Source organism: Capricornis sumatraensis, chromosome 22 (genome assembly GCF_032405125.1).
Source record: "Capricornis sumatraensis isolate serow.1 chromosome 22, serow.2, whole genome shotgun sequence".
NCBI lineage: Eukaryota > Metazoa > Chordata > Mammalia > Artiodactyla > Bovidae > Capricornis > Capricornis sumatraensis.
In genome coordinates, this window is record NC_091090.1 from 19,137,664 (window position 1) to 19,157,363 (window position 19,700).

General features: G+C 50.1%; 1 protein-coding gene across 1 annotated transcript in view; it reads right to left on the reverse strand.

Annotated features, from left to right (window-relative positions):
• LRFN2 (leucine rich repeat and fibronectin type III domain containing 2) overlaps nucleotides 1-19,700 on the reverse strand; it is a 41,211-nt gene that overhangs the window by 15,017 nt on the left and 6,494 nt on the right. The gene's annotated exons all lie outside the window — the stretch shown is intronic.

Below are 19,700 nucleotides of genomic sequence, written 5' to 3' on the forward strand. Positions count from 1 at the left end.
AAATTCATAGACTGACAGTAGAAGAATGTTTGCTAGGGGCTGGGGGAGGAGGGAATGGGGAGTTAGCATCAGATGGGTACAGAGTTTCAGTTTAGGACGATGGAAAAGTGAAGACGGATGATAGTGATGCTTCTACAACAATGCAAATATACTTAAGGTTCTTGCACTACAGACTTAAAAATGGTTACAATGGTACATTTTTATGTTATGTATATTTTAGCACAGTAACAAAGTGGCCAAAAAGATGCTTGCTGCCTTTTGCTTGCTTACTTGCTAAGTTGCTTCAGTCCTGTCCGACTCTGTGTGACCCCATAGATGGCAGCCCACTAGGCTCCCCCGTCCCTGGGATTCTCCGGGCAAGAATACTGGAGTGGGTTGCCACTTCCTTCTCCAATGCATGAAAGTGAAAAGTGAAAAGTGAAAAGTTAAGTCGTGTCCGACTCTTAGTGACCCCATGGACTGCAGCCCACCAGGCTCCTCTGTCCATGGGATTTTCCAGGCAAGAGTGCTGGAGTAGGGTGCCATTGCCATTGTAATCCCCTCCCTCTATCAGATCAGAAGCTTCTTGAAAAAGGGAACTGTATCACTCCCCAGGTTAAGTCTGTGCTAGGGTGAAAAAAGCTTATTGACCATGCAATGTAGGTAAGTCACTTCACATCTCTAAGTCTCCCTCAGTTTTCTTGCCTACAAAATGGGTTAATAGCATGGATCCTACAGTATCTTTTTGAAACTTAAACACAATAGTATTTGTTAAGTACTGAGTGCAGTGCTCAAGATATGTTTGTGCAATAAAAAGCAGCCATCAGTAGGAATTCACACATTTTAAATTAATGCTTCAACAATTTTTTTTAAAAAGCAGTAATCAGTATTACCTTTAGTAACTTAGCAATAAATGTTTCTCTGTGCTGTTTCTTAGAGGTCTCAGAGTTTACTGGGGAAGAAAAAGCAGTCATGATGATACTTGGATTTGGTGCCTGAAGATCGAGTTCAAACCCTGGCCCTGACAGCTACTAGCTGAGTGAGACTAAGAGATTGTTGGGAAAACCTACCAAGCTCCTATCTGCATGTGGTAAAGTGCTTGCAAAGGTGAGGTGTCATTTTTTTTTTTAAATGAGGACCCTCAACAGCTCTGCATGGATGAGGAACTGAGAAACTGACAGGTTCTCCAAGTTATAGGCCTGAGGCTGGACCCCACAACCAAGGGGACTGCTCGACTTCTGGCTCACTGAGCTGCAGGGCCATCACGCTCGCCGCCTTACCCCACAGAGAGAGGTCCTTTCAGCTGGTGGTCTCGTGGAGCCTGCTCAGCACTTCTCCAGCCTGCACTTCTGCTGATCCTGCCCTGGACATCTCTGCCTCTAACAAGCAGGCTGACCGGGAAGGCATGACTCAGGGTAGGCAGAAAACCTCTGTGGGCAATGGGGAGGCCACTCTGTCCAGTGGATGGAGAAGCAGAACCGTCCACACCCACCAAATATTCTCCAGTCCAGCTGGAGGGACAGGCTCTAACCCTGGCTCTCTCATGGACTTGCTGTGTGACCTTGGGCAAGTCACCTTCCTTCTCTGTGTCCCAGTGTCCAATTCTGACATCTAGAACTCCACAAGAATATCACTGGGAGAGGGGTGATGGGAGTGAGGGAGAGGCAGGAGGAGGGAAGGCCGGGCACAGCCATCAAAGGGCTGTGGGAGTTCGGGCACCGGGTCCCCAGTTCTGAATGGGATTTGACATCAGAGAGGTCCGGGCTCTGGGCTTCAGTCCTGACTCACATCTTACTGGCTGCATAATCTTTACCCAGTGTTTAACTTCCCAGAGCTTAGTCGTCTTGATTGTAAAAGCAGTCTGCAAAGCTAATCTGCAGAGTTGTATGAGAATTAGAAATAAAGTAAGGAAGGCGCTGACATGTGATATATACTCAATAGATCATGTACGTCTCTAGTGAATGCTTACTTTATCATCTATCCATTCATCATCTGTTTATCTATCATATCTATCTATTTGTCTTCTACCTATCACCCAACTAACTATCATCATAGTTTCTATAGAGAGCACGAACACCATCCAACCCACCCACCTCCCAGTAGGACCTCTTGCAGTGGTGAAGGTGAACTGCCTGGGGTCACTGGGGGGGTGTCTGGGGGTTGGTGCCCCTGCACTGAGTGGGAAGATCAACTTCGTTGTGGGACTTCCACACGAGCTGGGAGTTTTCAGGTGAGGCTGGCCTGGGCCTAGCCATGCATTCTCATGGTTTTAACTGGGAACAACTAAAAGCGGTATTCGTATCTTCCCTCCCTCACCCCCTTCCCCAGCCTGGGTCTCTGATCTCAACAGGGAAGTAATCCTATGAGCACAGCACAGACAGGTCTGGAGCTTCCTGGGAGTCTCTCCAGCGCTGTTTATTGGCGGTGCACAGGTCCGAGGCCCCAGGCTCACTTTCTCCCTCTCCTGGTCGGGCCGGGGAGGGGCCCTGCTGCAGCTGCAGCGGGGGCAAGGCTGGTGAGCCGCCTGCTACTCTCCCAGCCACACAGGCGGGATGGAGGGTGAAGCCTGGCGGGGCAGCTGCCTGTGTGTCCACTGACTGGTGCACAGGTGCATGGGTGTGTTGGGTGTGCATGTCTACTGACTAGGGTTGAAGCCTCATTAGTGCATGAGGAGATGAGAGTGCTGGCTTTAGGCTGTCAGGGAACGTGAACATTTCAATGAGACGAGCATTTGAACAAGCCACAGCATGGGGAAAACATGCTCCAAGCGCCTGCAAGGCTCCACCTGGTCTGGCCCCATGACCTCCCTGCCCCGCCTCCCCGACCCTGCCCCTCCCTAGCTCCCTCTGTGGCAGCCACCCTGGCTCCCCAGACCTGCTCCACCCTTGAGGCCTCACGCTGGCTGTTCCCTCTGCCTGAAATGCCCTTCCTGCAGACCCCTGCTTGACTCACCTCCTTCAAGTCGTTGACACATGTCACCTTCTCAGGGAGGCCAGCCCAGCCCCCCTATTTAATATCGCCATCTGCCCACACCCCTCCCCAGCCCCGTGCCCCTTACCCTGCTCTGTGGATGCATTCTTCTGGGCAGAGCACTGACTGCTCCCCGCACGTCTATAATCTGCCCATTCATCCTGCTTGTTGCCGGTTTCCCCATGAGGCTGAGGATCTCCGGGTGTTCTGTTCGCTGACTGCATCCAGAGCACCCAGAACAGTAACATTTATTTCATGGCGTATTTGCCTCCGTTCCTCATCTGTAACAGGAGGACCGTAACAGAAGCTATGCACTCTGAAGAGCTGTTGGGCAAGGGAAATGAATGAACTGCCTAAAAGCACCGATAACAGTGCTTGGCACAGAGCTCAGGCTGGCTGTGACCACTACACTCCGTCACAGCCTGGGAGATGGAATCGAGTGAATGATCCGCACGAGGGTGAGGGTGCTTGATGCACACTTATCGCCTCACTCCCCCTCCACCCCTGGAAAACTCCCAGGAAGGAAAATTCCCTGACATCCTCCAGTCATGGAACCCATAGTTTTGGACCCCTTAGGGGTTAGGAACCTAATTATCAGTAAATTTACTATCTGTTTGGGTTTTTTTTGGTTGTCATTGTTTGTTTGTTTTTTTGTTTTAATCAAGGGAGGAAGCGAGCCAGACCCCAGCCCACCCCACCCCAGGCTGCACGGCTCTGGGGTCCTACCAGTATTTAATAGCATGTGACCAGCAAGCGCGTCCTCTGATGGGCGTGAGAGCAGCCTGGACCGCACAGCACCTGAGCCCCCCGGAGGCAGGTGCCCAGGTTCACCTCCCAGCTCTGCAGCCCCCACTAGGCTGCATGGCCTGGGGCAAGCCCCATCCCGGATCTGAGTCACCGCTATTCCCTGGTGAGACGTTGCGATTAGACTTTTGGTGAAGTCTTCCCAGACTCATCTGTTCATCTGACTTTCATGGGGCATCTATCTGTTGTGTGCCAGTGGTGCCAGTGCCGCTGCCGGGGGTCCAGCCATAGGCATGAGACACAAGTCCCCACCCCATGGAGCTGACCTCCGGGCAGGGAGAAGGCAGACAGGAAGTGATGAACCCAACTGGTAAATCACATAATATGTTACAAAGTGGAGTGCGCTATGGGAAAAAGAAAAAGCATAGCAGGTTAAAAGAAGGTGAAAGGGCTGGGGGCTGGTAGGGAGGGTAGACTCAGCTCCACGTGGGCTGGTCAGGGGTATTTAGAGGTGGCACTTCAGGCAAGGGACATCTTACACTCCACAAGCCTATGAATCGCAGGGGTCTTGGCACCACTCTATTCCGTTAGGGTCCCCTGGAGTCCCCATCTCTTCTTTCCCGTCCTTCTCTGAGTATACTGAGCCCCAGCTCATCCAGTGGGTGATGATGGGGCCAGAAGACAGATCAGCCAGGTCCCCGGCTGCGGTGAGTGATTTAGCACCGTCTTTATTCACACTCTGATATTTCACAGCTCCCGTGGCTCTGCCGGAATAAATATGACCTTTTATTCTTCACTTTGCTTAAGACTCAAGGTCAACAGCCCAGCTGTGATCTATTGGCTGCTCCCTCCACTGCCTTCTGTGAGCCAGGGAGCCCCAGGGCTGTCAGAGACTCACGGCGCCCCCGCCCCGCCCCGCAACCCCCGGCCCTCGGCGCTAGGCCTGGGCCTTTCTTGGCCGAGGAGGCAGCAGCCACGTTGGCTCCGGGGGATGACAGCTCACACAGGGCAGAGACCGAGCCATAAGTCTCCCTTCTCTCCCTGGAGCACCCCAGTCAGCAGGGCTGGACTCACGACTTGGGTTTCATTTCAGCCCTGGGAGGAGGCAGCCGTGGTTCAAAGGGCAAGTCACACATTAGAACGCCCAGGGTATGGTCATCAGTTTTTTTTTTTAGCATAAAGGAGTAAAAAGCCTGCCTGCCTCAGATGGAACCCTCCAGGCCCTTCAGGCAGCCGAGGCCTCTTGCTCTCAAAGAAGCCTGGCTTTGCTCGCCAGACACCACCAGGACTGCCTGGAAGTTCTTCCCCGTGTCTTAACTGAGACGCCTCCCTGAAGCAGCCCCCGCTCCTGCCTCTCCTCTAGGTTTCTCCTTATGTGTGCCTGGGGGTTGGGGGGTGGTCTGGTCTGGTTCAGACTCCCCCTGTTTCCTCCTGGTGCTTCTGAGTGACCTGGGTTTGCTAATAGACCAGGTGGCTGGGAAGGAGAAGCTAGACTGTCTGGAAAGGAAATGTGGTCACCAACCACTATTCTGAACACACCGCCTGTGACCCCGAGACACTTGCCTTGCTCTTCTCCATCCTAACTCATGTCCTGGGAAGGGAAGGAAGGATCAGGAGCTCTCTGGAGCACAGCCAACCTAGACTTGAATTCTGGCTCTGCCACTTTCAAGCTGGGAGACCTTAGGCGGCTTACTTACCCTCTCTGATCCCAGAGATTCCTACCCTGTTAAGCCGTCTTAGGTGTAACAGCTGCCTCCCAGGGGTGGTGCGCATGCTCGGTGTCCTGAGAAGCACACAGCAAGCACTCAGATGCTAAGTACATATTATCAAGGCCTCGAGGTGTAGGCTCCGGAGTCAAATTCCAGGTGGGACACCTTGACCTCTTCGGGCCTCAGTTTTCTCATCAGGATCATGACAGCACCTTCTTCATTGGGACGTTGCAAGAATTAAATGAGTTAATGAATGAACTTAGATGAGTACCTGGCACGTAACCGATTCTCAGAAAGGTAGGTTCTCACTCTCACTGTCATGGCTGGAGAAGAGACCGTCCACAACCACTCGGTACTTTTGACCTAACCCCCACCAACTGACTTTGTGACTTGTAATTCCACTCACCACTGACCAGAGCAACCAGGGCTATCCTGGTGGCTCAGATGGTAAAAAATCCGCCTGCAATACAGGAGACACGGGTTCCATCCCGGGTCAGGAAGATCCCCTGCAGAAGGACATGGCTCCCCACTCCAGTATTCTTGCCTGGAGAATCCCATGGACAGAGGAGCCTGGCGGGCTACAGTCCATGGGGTTGCAGAGTTGGACATGTCTGAGTGACCAAGCACACACACACATATGACCCTCAACCAAGCCCATACAAGGACTTGCAACAGAAAAACGTATGTAAAACAAGAGGAGTAAATTTTGAAAGTTTTATGGTGATCAAAAGTCATTAAGAAGGCTTGAACTCGAGGACCCCAGGATGTTTGTCGTGATGTCCAAACACTGACCTCACTTATAATGCCCACATACCAACCAGGTGGCCACACATCCCTGGGGCCACTTCATCCTGGGAAGAACCCAGGGAGGAGGGGGTGTGGGGGCTTCAGAACATGTGACAGGAGTGGCTTTGTAGGCCACCTTGTCTGTGTGGGAGTTGGATCAGAGGAGACCAGGGGGCCTGAGGCTGCCTTCAGATGCGGGGGGCCCTGGCCCATGAGGAACTCCCCCAGTCCACTCTGCTCTGGTCAGGCTGCATCCAGTTGCTGGATCCCACACATGCAGGAGGGCACGACCTGACATGCATCTGAAGCAGGGGACCCACCCCATGTCCGTCCTTGCTCCAGGGACAAACACGGCATCCTTTACCTGCAGTCCCGCCCACATTTCTTCACTGATTGAGCTCCTGCTTGACCTTCTGGGTCACCTCCTCCAGGAAGCCTTCTCTGACCTCCCCAGGATCTGCTCTTGCCAAGCCTCACACAGCTTATCACAGCTATGGTGTCTGAATCAGTGACTACACAAGTACACTGTCCTTTAATGCCTCCCTCCCTGGGAAATATGGGCTGCAGAAGGGTGAAGGTGTCCTGTGCCCAGCTGTCTTCCCCACGAGTGGCTCAGACCTGGCATCATAAGCAGCAGATGAAAACCTCTAGAATGACTAAAAGTGGAAGGCAGCAGGGAGGGAGGATCTTGAATTTGAAAAAACAAATAGTACTAGGTGAACCAGGAGAATTATATGCAAAAATTAAATATTGTGGAAGAAGAATGAGTTTTATGCCTGATGAGGATGAAGACAGAGTCTAAGGCTAGGTGGCAGAGAAAGGTGAAGTTTGGGGCCTGTAAGGGAGAAAAAAAAAAAAAAAAACTCTCAACTTAAAGGCACCCAGCGGTGGTCTGGGCTCTTGAATAAAAAGGAGGGCGGGTTCTTGTGTCTGGAAGTTATCCCCCATGTGGGGCCAGTCAGCATTCCAAGAAGGTGGTAGGGGTGGGGGTGATGGGTAGGAAGGGTGGTGGGCATTGTAAGGATTGGTGAAGAAATGAGAAGGCAGGCCTGGATGACCTTGAACTGTCCCCTTTTCACTCTGGACTTTTGTCAGTCTATGGGAGTAGCAAGAACTATGCCCATTTTAAAGACAGAAGAACAGAGTCACAAAAGAGTTTTAAAGAATGAATAACCAAATTAGTCCCAAGACCTTGACTTCCTTCCCTCTCCCTGAACTCTCTCAAGCCCTTAGCAATATGTCCACACAAGGCAACTGGGCCTCGAGGTTTCCTAACGACCCCTTCCTGACTCTCCCTGCTGCCTCCTGTTAGACCCTCCACCTGGCCTGTTATGTCTGTATCCTCTCTGTCAGTCCCAGAGGAAACCGCCTGAGTGAGAGTGTCTCCCATGACAGATGGAAAGAAACACACCTCTAACGGTGCACTGTCAGACCTCCTGATCTTACATGAAGGCAGTATTTCTGGGTGGGATTCTATTCCTAGGCCCCCTCTAGGAAAGATGAAGGACAATGGGGGGACTCCTTTCCTGACCTCAGGAGGGCAGGCTCCACCCATCACTTTTGCCGCAGGACCGAAGCTTCTTTCCAGCCTCTCTGCCAGAGGGAAAGGACTGCGGAGCACCGGCCTAGCCAATCTGGGAATTTTCAAAGCCTCCCTGTTCCACACAGACCTTTCTTTGATCGACAATCAAAGCTTGAGGGAAAAGCAGCCTTTGGAAGCAGCCCTTGGCAATGGCTCACACGCAGTGGCATTCTGACGGGTGGTAAAAATATCTCTCTGGTGTTCAGTGCCGGCTGTTGCCACCGTCGCAGTTTCCAAGATCCTGCCTCCATGCCCAGGGCCTCAGCAGCCTCCCCACCTGTCCACACACACACCCCAGGAGCCAGAACACAGGTCACCCAGCCTCTGACCACCGGCCACCCTCAAACCCACAAGGGCCGCCCCAATCGCTGCGGCCAGGCACCAGCAAAAACGCTCTTAAAAGCCACTAGAGAGGGAGATTTAGTCTCAGAAATACTGCAGCACATGCCTAATGAGCTAATTAAACAGGAACATAAATAATTACTCCCCTATCAGAGCGAGAGGACTTGGGGGGAGAGGGCGGGATGCTGGCTGGAGGAGTTGCGGGAGAGATGGGTGAGCTGTGATGCTCTGGAGGGGGAGATGGGAAACTCCTCTCTCCGCCGTGCCTGTGGGCTGGGCCTCGGGGAGGTTCCCGGGCCAGGCAGACGCAGCTCCAAGGATTCTGCCAGAAAAATCATCGCAAGATGCCGTTTTGTTCCCTTCCTGAGTATTTCCTGCTCACTCACATCCCCACACCCTGACCTCCCTCCCACTATCATAACAAGCCCAGGAGGGGAAATTTCGGTGGAAGGGGTCCTTCTCCCATTTTATGGATATAGGCATTAAGGAGCAGGAGGGCCCGACAACCACGGTGTACCTGGTCTCCCTGCTTCCGCCCCTGCCCGCTGTGGTCTCCAGGTTCTGTAGTCAGCCAGAATTGTCTTTCTTAATTGCATCATGCCACTCTCCTGTGCTCATCCCCTCAATGACTCTCGTCTCATCCCACATAAAGCCCAAGGCCTCACCATGGCCTGTGAGGCCCTACCCGATCCAGCCGCATCCAATCCTCTGACCTCACTCACTGTCACTCTCCCTCCAGACGCAGGGGAGTCTGGCTGCGTCTCCCAACAGGACAAGGACATCCTACCCCAGGGCCTTTGTCGTTGCTCTTTCTCTCACCGCATTCCGGTCTCCGCTCCCAATATCACTCTTTAGAAAGGCCATCTCTGGCCACCCATATAAAACAGCGCTCCCCTGTGCATCCTAACACTACTTATTTCTTTTCCTAGTGCACATTTAAAATTTTTCATCCCTCTCCTCCATAAGAACGTAAGCTCCTTGTAGACCAAGGCTTTGCCTATTTTGTTCTAACCCTATGGTCTTGAGTGGATTCTACCCCAAAGCCGGCACTCAACAAGTATTTACTGGTTGAATAAATAAAAAACCTAGATACCGAGAGTCAAAGTGCAGTTTGTGCCTAGACCATCCGGTTCCAAATCAGTTTTTCCATCACAGGTCGTTTCTCCCCTCAGAGCTTGACACTGGCTCCCCACGGCCAAAAGGAGAAAGCCTGAAGTCAGGACAGCTACAAAATCTAGCTTCACCACCTCCAAGCTGGGAACTCTCGTAAGTCACGATGTTTCCTATCCTTCAGAGTCTTCACCCGTCAAATGGCAATGCCACAGGCTTAAAGTACCACGTAAGAGAATGAAAGACACAGCCCATCTTTAAAACAATACCTGGAATGTAGTTCAGCTCAGTTCAGTTGCTCAGTCGTGTCTCTTTGCGACCCCATTTATCACTGCACGGAATGTAGTTAGGGCTCAGTAAATACAGCTACTGTGTGTGACACTCCAGGCCACCCACAGTCTACTCTCTTCCATTCTCTCTGAACAAACCTCCTATTGTTTCCATAGACCAGAGGGTATCAAAAAGTGGCCCCGGATGGACAGCATCAGCACCACTGGGAGAATATGTTAGAATTGTAGATTCTCAGACCCCACTCCAGACCGAATGGGTCAGAAACCCAGGGGGGTAGGGCCCTGCATCGCTGTGCTAACAGTGCTAAGTTTGGTGGGTGATTCTGATGTGTGCTCAAGTTTGAGACCCACTGCACTAGAGATTGGAGAAGGCAATGGCACCCCACTCCAGTACTCTTGCCTGGAAAATCCCATGGACAGAGGAGCCTGGTAGGCTCCAGTCCATGGGGTCGCTAAGAGTCAGGTACGACTGAGCAACTTCACTTTTACTTTTCACTTTCATGGACTGGAGAAGGAAATGGCAACCCATTCCAGTGTTCTTGCCTGGAGAATCCCAGGGACAGAGGAGCCTAGTGGGCTGCCGTCTATAGGGTCGCACAGAGTCGGACACGACTGAAGCACCTTAGCAGCAGCAGCAGCAGCACTAGAGAGAGCGTTTCCACCAAATAAGCCAGGTGTGGTGGACTGAGCTGTTGAACCTATTCCTTCACTTCTCTTTAACTGGGCTTTCTCAGTTGTTCAGTGGTAAAGAATCCACTTGCAATGCAGGAGATGCAGGTCTGATCCCTGGGTCAGGAAGATCCCCTGGGTAAAGGAAATGGCAACCCACTCCAGTCTTCTTGCCTGGAGAATCCCATGGACAGAGGAGCCTGGTGGGTTACGGTCCATGGGGTCACAAGAGTCAGATATGACTGAGCAACTAAATACCAATAAAATGAAATCTCCACAGTCTTGCCATGGCCTGACCGTGGGTGATGGGCACGCCCTGCCCCTTGACTTTGGGCTTGGCCTTGTAACTTGTTTTGCCGGCAGAGGCTTGATGTTTGCTTCTTCACCTCCCCTCTTCATTTATGCTATCACCATGAGAAAAATATACTCTGGATGACCACTGCCCCCATACCTGAGCTTCAGAACAAAACACATGGAGAAGATTTAAACCAGACTTGGAGCCTGGAGCCCAGCCCAGCCTGAGACCCAGCGAATTCCAACCAACCTATACACCCACAAGGAAGAAGATTCAATAGGCTGTAAGCTACTGAGAGTTTTGGACTTGTTTGTCATGCAGCATTATTATTGTTGCAGCACTGACTAATACACCAGGGTTTTCAGGGGTCTTGACCAGGCCTGATCATTCCTGCCTTGGCCTCTTTCTTATTGGTTCCACCTAAAACAGCTAACCCCTCCGTTCTTCCTTCCAAATCCCACCTACTCCCCAGGACATAGCCTATAGCCCACTCCACCTACTTCCAGAAGCTCTGCCCACCCAGCCACAGAATACACCCCTCCCCACCCAGGCTTGTGAATGCACTTCCATTAGCTCATGAAAAAGCTCAAGTAGATCAACTTCACCAAGCAATTCATTTACATTTTCATCTTTTAGGTGGTCAATTACTAAACTGAACAGCCCCCTAACTTAGTATCATCACTAATGAATTACCTGGTTAGAAGGTTGAGTGTTTAATAGTTCCGAGTGACATTTAATTTCTGAACAGGTACCTTCTTGATAAGGCAGTAGAAGTTGAGTTCCCACATCTGGACCCATACCCACCCCCTCACAGCATCAGCACTGCAGCCACAGCTCTAGTGGGAGGCCCTCTCTGGAGCCCACCCCAGCTAGAAATAGCTCTCCTTTGTAAATAGTTAATGAGCTTATTCATCCGCGTTGCACGTCTCCGTGGCCCCGCTCTCACCCTGGGCTGGCACATCACAGTCTGTGGTTCTGTGTGATCCTGCTCACTCACCACCCTCCACCACCTCTGAGGCTCTGAAGATGATGGGCGTTAATTTGACTTCATGTCTGGAGCCCTTCTGTCACCCACAGGGTGCCCACTCTCCTCACACACACACTTGCCAGATCATAGGTCTAATTGGCAAAGACTCAGACATCCCCCTCGGCTTCTTTCTCTGTCTCAGCGTCTCTAGAGATGAGAAAAGAGCGCTTGCTCACACAGAGGAGAAAAGCAGCCCAGATCATCTCCCTTCCCCAGGCTGGATTCAGCTACATGTGCAGGCTGCTGGCTCCTGGGATGGTGTGGGCAGGTAGATGCCAAGAGATGTGTATGACACTGATGTTTCCAGCCATAGAGCTCTCTGGGGCTGCACACCGGCCGGGCATCCGTCCTCCTCCCCTGACTCCCCAGCAGATCCCTGACTTTATTTGGGAAAGCAACATGCCTGAACAAACAGCCAACTGTCTCAGCCTCTGATGCAGAGTGAGGAAATACAATGGACAGAAGTGGGAGTCGTGGGGTGGGATTCCTGGGGGACTCTTTCAGTGGGCTGACTCAGGGACTTCTCTGGCAGTCCGATGGTTAAGACTTCACCTTTCAATGCAGGGCTTGTGGGTTCAATCCCTGGTTGCAGAGCTAAGATCCCACATGCTTCCCAGCCAAAAAAAAACTAACATAAAACAGAAGCAGTATTATAACAAATTCAAAAAAGACTTTCAAAAACTAAATAAATAAAGGGGCTGACTCATCTGAAAGGTTGGTGCCTGTCTTCCTTCATCTGGCTTTCCAGGGAGCAGACTCTAAGACAAAGATTTGAGTGCCAATAGTTTATCTGGGACCAGGACTCTCTTCTTTTGGGGAAGAAGGTCCATACAGGGTAGGTATGTCGCTAAGCAAGTTACCATCATGAGCAATCTGGGTTCAGTCGTATCGGGACCCTCTGGGGGAGTGCATAGATTACGCTTCAGCTATCTTTCTTCCCCACCTAGGGGAGGAAGCTGGGGTGTTAACCCTTCCTGGCATAGACTGGGGCTGCTTCTGGGGACATCAGCTCTCCTCCACTTCAGCAGTCCTCTCTGTGGGCTGGGCATGCAGGAGGAAGTTCTGGGGGGAAGGGTCAGTGAGCACAGAGGCAGAGAGCCACATGTTAAAGGTTGTGCAACTTGAGAAGGAGCCTCAGTTCCTGAGGTCCATGGAACTCCCATGCCAGCCCTGAGCACCAACCCTCTGGAATTCCATTACATGACAGAAACAAATCCCCAGTTTGGTCAAACTGCTATAGTCAGATCTTTGCGATAAGAAGCACTTCGCACTATCTGAAACTGCTTTTCTTCACGCCTTACATCTCTTCCCATTTCACAACACCTTTGGGAGTCACTAGCATCCCCATTCTGCAGACGAGAAGCCTGAGGCTCAGAGAAGGAAAGGGAGGGGAGATGAGAGCCCACATCTGGAGTCCCTGATTCTAGCCTCCTGGTATTTATCACTCAGCCTCAGCCAAAGGGCAAGAAAAATGACTCCAGCACCTAAAATGCACAAAGTGCTTTTGTTTCCTAAATGTTTCACATACTTCATCTCTTTGGAGATGACCCTGTTTGAAAGAGTTTATATTTCAGTGTTATAGATGAAACAAAGTCTAAGAGAGGTGAGATGATAAAGGCATGGGAGAGTCGGGATGGGAACCCTGGTCTTTTGACTTCTACCACCAGAAGTTCAGATACCAAAGCCCCAGCTGTGGGATTTATAGCAGCTCACCTCCCAGCAATGTCCACTCCCCAGGCACAAGGGCCCCATGTGGAACACACATCAGAGTCGCTGGAGGAGTTTTGAAAACACGGATGCTTGGGTCCCACCTGAAGCTGGCTTGGGATCTCCTGGAGACAGGATGTAGCTCCCCATGGATTCCAGCACAAACCAGGCTTGGGGAACACCAGGATGATGGGAAACCTCAGGTTCGGTGTCAGAATGCCTAGGTTTCACACCTGCCTGACTCCCGGCTCTCCTGGAGCTGTTAGGAGGCTAAAAGGAGCTGACTCTCTGGTTCTCCCTTCACTACAAGGGGGAAAAGCCACATTCCAGAAGAAAAGCAGGCTGAATACACACTGTAATAATTTTACTCCTGTTAATTTTCTCTCTTCAGATATGTCTTCAGACAGAACTTTTTGAGAATAGAGGGAATGACATGTAGAGTATTTAGTCACCTCTGAACTGATGCCCTGAAGGTTTTGCATCTGAGTGGTGTTCATCTTGTGTGGAGCAAGAGGGGCAGGATGAGAAAGTAGTGATCTGATTTGAGATGCTCCTGGAAGGCACCCCTGAAAGATATCTCTCCTATGCTGAAACCTGCTCTGGGCTTTGAAATTACACCCTTAGAGATTCACTGTTTTGGGTCTTTCAGAGCTTCCAGTTAAACTACAAAGATTTCTGAAAGGGACTATGTCTTACATCTTGATCTCTTAAAACATTATCAGGTTGTTTTCCCAGTTTACAGCTCTCTTGGAGTAAGTTTTGAAGAATGGAGCCACAAGAAGAAGCCTGGAGAACAAGGACAGGAAGAGGGGGCTAAGTAGGGAAAGTTGTCAGGCTCCTAATAACAGTAAGTACTGACATGTTTCTGATACTTCATAGTTGACCATGTAAATGCACTTCCAAATATGTGATCTCATTCAGTTCATGCCACTAGTGGTATAAATATGAGAGTGGCTTAGTGATTTGCCCATGATCCCAGCACTAGTAAATGGTAAAGTTGGGGTGCAAACTCAGGTTCTAGAAGTGCTATATTACTGGCAGTGCATTTGGCCTAGCTTTAAAAAACTACATTTCCCAGCCTTCCTTGCAGACAGATATGGCCAAAAGAGATAGAAGCAGAAGTTACTGGAGGGAGAACCTCCCCTCCGTTGCCCTCTTATCCTTCTGCTTTTCATCTTTCCCACTGTATAGAAAGGAGATGTGATAGCTGGCACGCCAGCAGCTATTTCTCACCATGAGGAAACCTTAAAGACAGAACCTGTGTGCTGAGGATGGCTGAGCAGAAAGGTGGGAGCTGGGTTCTTGGTGGCCAGGCTGCCCAGAAACCCAGACTAAACTCCCTTCCACTGACTTCTTTTACACAAGAGACATAAACCCTTATGAATTTAAATCTCTTTTGGTTGAGTTTTCTGTTCATCCTAATTGCTACGGCTAGGCCTTAGAAATGTGAGGAAAGCAACTAAAACTGGAAGAGAAAATCTCAGCAGCCTCCCAGTGAATTACCCCATCCTTCTGAGAAAAAGAAGTCACAGTTGCTGTCCCTCAGCCCAAGTCTCCAGCCTTAAAAAAACTCCTTGGGATATTAGTGAGAAGTTTCACACAGTATGTACCTGGCATTGGATGTGGGCATGATATTTCTAGTCTTTGCTTTGTGGAACACTGGGAAATTTCCTCAATTCATTAAAGACTCAGTTTCCTGAGCTATAAAATGGGTATAATATTTGTCTTGGCCATCCCTGCTTGTTGATGTCAGATTTCAATAGTCAAACAGTGTAAAAAAATATCAAATCCAAGGCAGGCTGATTTTGGCTCTAACCAGGGAGTTTCCGGGAATCTTTCTGCCCCAGTCACCCCAACTTTCTCCTTTATACATTTTTTCCCTGACAGTGGGGTCCAATCCAACCTTTCAGTAGAAGCTGAGATGTCTGTGGAGGCAGCTGAATCAAAGAACCCTCCCCCTGCATAGATGGGAGCTCTTATATCTGGTATGGCCCTCCCTGGCTTCCTTGGTGGCTCAGATGGTAAAGAATCTGCCTGCAATGCAGGAGACCGGGTTCAGTCCCTGGGTTGGGAAGATCCCCTGGAGAAGGGAATGACTATGCACTCCAGTATTCTTACCTAGAGAATTCCACGGACAGAGACACCCGGTGGGCTATAGACCATGGGGTCACAAAAAGCTGGACACGACTGAGTGACTTATACTATAGGGAGCATCCTCCCCAGAAGTTTCTCCCCATATCCACAGGATCGTAGGTTCATTAGGAAATTTCCCTCTACCCTTTTGTGGAGTTCCAATTTGCTGCATTTTCATGGGGTAGGGAGCAGGGGCAATCTCCACTGGGGTATTGATTCAAAATGATGGAATAGGCAGATTGAATCTGCCTTATTTTTTCCCTAGATGGGAGACAGACCAACAGTAATAATAATAGTAATAATAAAATGCCCCACTCTAGCCCTGCAAAACTCAATAAGGTGAGTTCAAGGTGGGGATTATGTCATGGAGGAATATGGTATGGGAAGTTCAGTTCAGTTCAGTCACTCAGTCGTGTCCGACTCTTTGCGACCCCATGAATCGCAGCATGCCAGGCCTCCCTGTCCATCACCAACTCCCGGAGTTCACTCAGATTCATGTCCATCGAGTCAGTGATGCCATCCAGCCATCTCATCCTCGGTCGTCCCCTTCGCCTCCCCAATCCCTCCCAGCATCAGAATCTTTTCCAATGAGTCAACTCTTCGCATGAGGTGGCCAAAGTACTGGAGTTTCAGCTTTAGCATCATCCCTTCCAAAGAAATCCCAAGGTTGATCTCCTTCAGAATGGACTGGTTAGATCTCCTTGCAGTCCAAGGGACTCCCAAGAGTCTTCTCCAACACCACAGTTCAAAAGCACCAATTCTTTGGTGCTCAGCCTTCTTCACAGTCCAACTCTCACATCCATCGGTTAAAGATAAGGTTGCAGCAGGTCATAGAATGGCTACTATCTTCCACCACCTTCAGGGTCTCTTGCCTCATAAGCCCTCACTTTTGCTATGTGGAGATGATGACAGCAGAATAAGCCTCACGAAGACAAGGCTGCATTCTGGCTAATTCCATGCTGTGCTTTAGAAGTACGCTGGCTGTTCCCCTGGGGACTGTTCCAACATCACGCCTGGTGACAGATGTTCTTGATGACTCTTAGAGACAAGTGTTTGCAAATGTCACTCGGGCTGATAATAACATGCGGGACACTTAACCTACCAGGTCATACCAGGGATGGGGCACAGCTGGGATGGACTGTTGCTCTCTCCTTGGGGAAGGGAGGCCCCCTTCTTTCTGACTCCCCTCTCCCAGCCTTCTTCCCCTCATTGACTCCCCCACCTCTGACACTGTCCCCATGAATACCAGTCACTTCCTGAAAGGGCAGGCCCTGGGGCTGACAGATGCAGGAGTCAGTCTTCCTCGATCACATGGTCCCACTTGTGGACTGTCTGTGTCTAGTATGACCCAGAGCTGCCTGCAGGGCTCCATTGTGGGTACTCGGGGAAGGCAAATGCCTTGGGAGGTCAGCAAAAACCCTTAGATAATTAGAGAGCTAATCATCTGATAATTAAAAAAAAGCAAGACACTATTTCACAGCCAAATTCAAATCCTGAGTTATCCATGGTTTGGGATTAGCCAGGCCTCTGCTTCCCCTTCCTGGTGTGTAGATTGTTGTTGTTTGTCGTAGTTCAGTCACTAATCGTATCTCTTTTTCAACCCCATGGATGACAGCCCACCAGGATTGTCCATTGGATTTCCCAGGCAAATCAACTAGAGTAGGTTGCCATTTCCTTTCCCAGGAGATCTTCCTGACCCAGGGATCAAACCCGGACCTCCTGAACTGCAAGCAGATTCTTTACTGCTGAGCCCTGAACTGCAAGCAGATTCTTTACTGCTGAGCCCTGAACTGCAAGCAGATTCTTTACTGCTGAGCCACCAGGGAAGCCTAGGTATACAGACTAGAACCTGATGGTTCACACACAGCTCCCAGCTCCCAGGGTTTCTGCAGGCCCATGGTGTCAGTCAGTGGTCACCTGTCAATGACATGTCCAATCTGGCTGGACAATTTAGCCTCCACCAAGGTCCCTATCTGCAACCTCAGGCCCTGGGCTCCAACCCCTATGAGACAGGGCACCCTAACCCTGGGAGGCAAGATGCCATGTGGCCCCAATTGGCAAAAGCAGGTGGATTTAGCAACTGTGGTAACCATATTGTCTTGATCATGGGATAATAAGCCTTAAACAGAGTCACAGACCATCAGGGTGGGACCGTTTAAGCCAAATGTTACAGTCAGGCTGCCCACTGGGCATCCCTGGTATGGAATCAGCTTGAATCGTCCTGGTATGGGCAGCTCGCTACCTTGCGGCAGCTCTTGCTTTGTGTGCTGTCGGGCAGCCCTGATGTTCGCATCCATTCTGTTCAGTTCACCAGATATTGACCCACTAGCTGTCACGGGCCAGGTCTCACTAGGAGCGGGGGATACGGAGATGAGGATGCATGCGCGGCACACGTTAGAGAGGAAGAAAGACACAAGCCAAGTCTTCTGCAGCCAGATGGAGAGCAACGAGAGAGGAAGGCACAGGTGCTGCTCTTGGAATTTTTTTGTTGCAATGGGCCGATACCTGCTTTAGAGTGTGTGTGTGTGTGTGTGTGTGTGTGTGTGTGTGTGTGTTCTCTTCTACTCCTACGTTCTGTGAATAAATTAAAGGATATATGACTTCTTTCCCAAATCCTGTCATCACCAATCTCTGCCCATCTCACAAGATTCTAGAATCCCATTCTCATCAGTGGATCTCTGGATATATTGGCACTGGTGAAGAGAATCTCTGAAGACTGTGTCTTCCTGTAGTAAACGTGGTACAGCTCTGCTTTGACCAGCTCAAAATGACTCAGTGGTTAAAACTGCAACCTCCCATGATCTCAGCACTTGACTTCTGCTAACACAGCCCCCAATTACAGGAGTCTTTTGGCAGCTCCATCACTTTTCAGCCACAACATCCTTGAGATCAGCTAAAACTCTGAGCTGATGCCATACAAAACTCCCATCAAGCCAGATTTTCTTCATCTTGAACTATGGCAGCTGAGTATTTGAACCAAAAAGAATACATATTTTCTGTGTCATTATCCATGTCAATAAGAAAATATTCTGAGCAGCGCAGAATGGGGCAGGTGTGGAGGTACAAGCCAGAGGCTTTCTCGCATGTGCACAGCAATTTGGTAAGCAATCTGGTCCCAGAGCACTGGGCTGAGCTCTCTGCGCTGCGCAGCAGCTTCCCACTAGCTGTCTGTCTACACGTTAGTGTATATTGTGTCAGTGAGGGTGGGGTGGGAGGGAGGCTCACGGGGGAGGGAACATATGTATACTTACAGGCGACTCACCCTGTCGCATGGCAGAAACTGACGCAACGTTGTAAAGCCATTCTTCTCCAATTAAAACTAAATTTTTGGAAAAAAAGGAACTAAAAAATAATCTGGTTGACAAGTTCATTTCACAGTTTATGCATCTCCGTTTTCGCCCAAACTCAGGGTGGGGTTTTTGTCACCTGTCCTTTACAGTTGTGATGCACTCTGTTTACGGCAGTGAGTCTCAGCCACTGGAAACCCGCTAGGATGCTTTCCAACAGCATCTATCACCCCAGAGGTTCTGGCCCACCTTCCCCCATGGAGACGCATGGGGATGAATGCGTCTCGTGGAGAGAATCTCGTGTCAGGAGGGATGTCACTGGGAAGGGCTGTCCTTGTGAATGATGAGGGGGGCAGATGAAAAGAACTACTGGGTCAGAAAATAGTGAATATAACGTAAGAAAGACTCACAGGTATAGAGAACAAACTAGCGGCTATACCAGTCGGGCGGAGGGGCAAGATTGGGATAGGGGATTAAGAAGATTAAAGATTTAAAGATGAAGAATAATTTAAACTATTACATTTAAAATAAATAGGCTACAACGATGCATTGTACAACACAGGGAATATAGCCAGTATTTTGCAGGAGCTATAAATGGAATATAACCTTTAAAAACTGTGAATCACTATGTTGTACATCTGTAAACTATGTACATCAACTATACTTCAATTAAAACATGAAAAAGAAAAAGAACTGGGTCACAGTGTCCCCTGAAGACAACTCAATACCTAGGCATGATTTGGCCCCTTGGGAGTCCTTATGGGGTTCTGGCAATTGGCATTCTTTGCCAAGGGCTTACAGCCATCTGTTGAGCAATCCCTTCTGGAATTTGGAATGTCCACGCCCAGCCTAGCATCCTATGCTTTATATGAGTCTAGTCTTCAAAAGCAGAATATCTGCGCTTTTCCCATATTGGGCACTCCTCTTTCTGTCCCTGCTGTCTCAAGCTCACTCCCACGGGCTTGGAACCTTGGCTTGTACTCTCTAGTCCTGGGATGTGACCCTTGGGGCCTGGGGACCAGAACAAACGCAGGGCGGTATGACGTGTCTCTGTTGACCTTGGGTCCCTC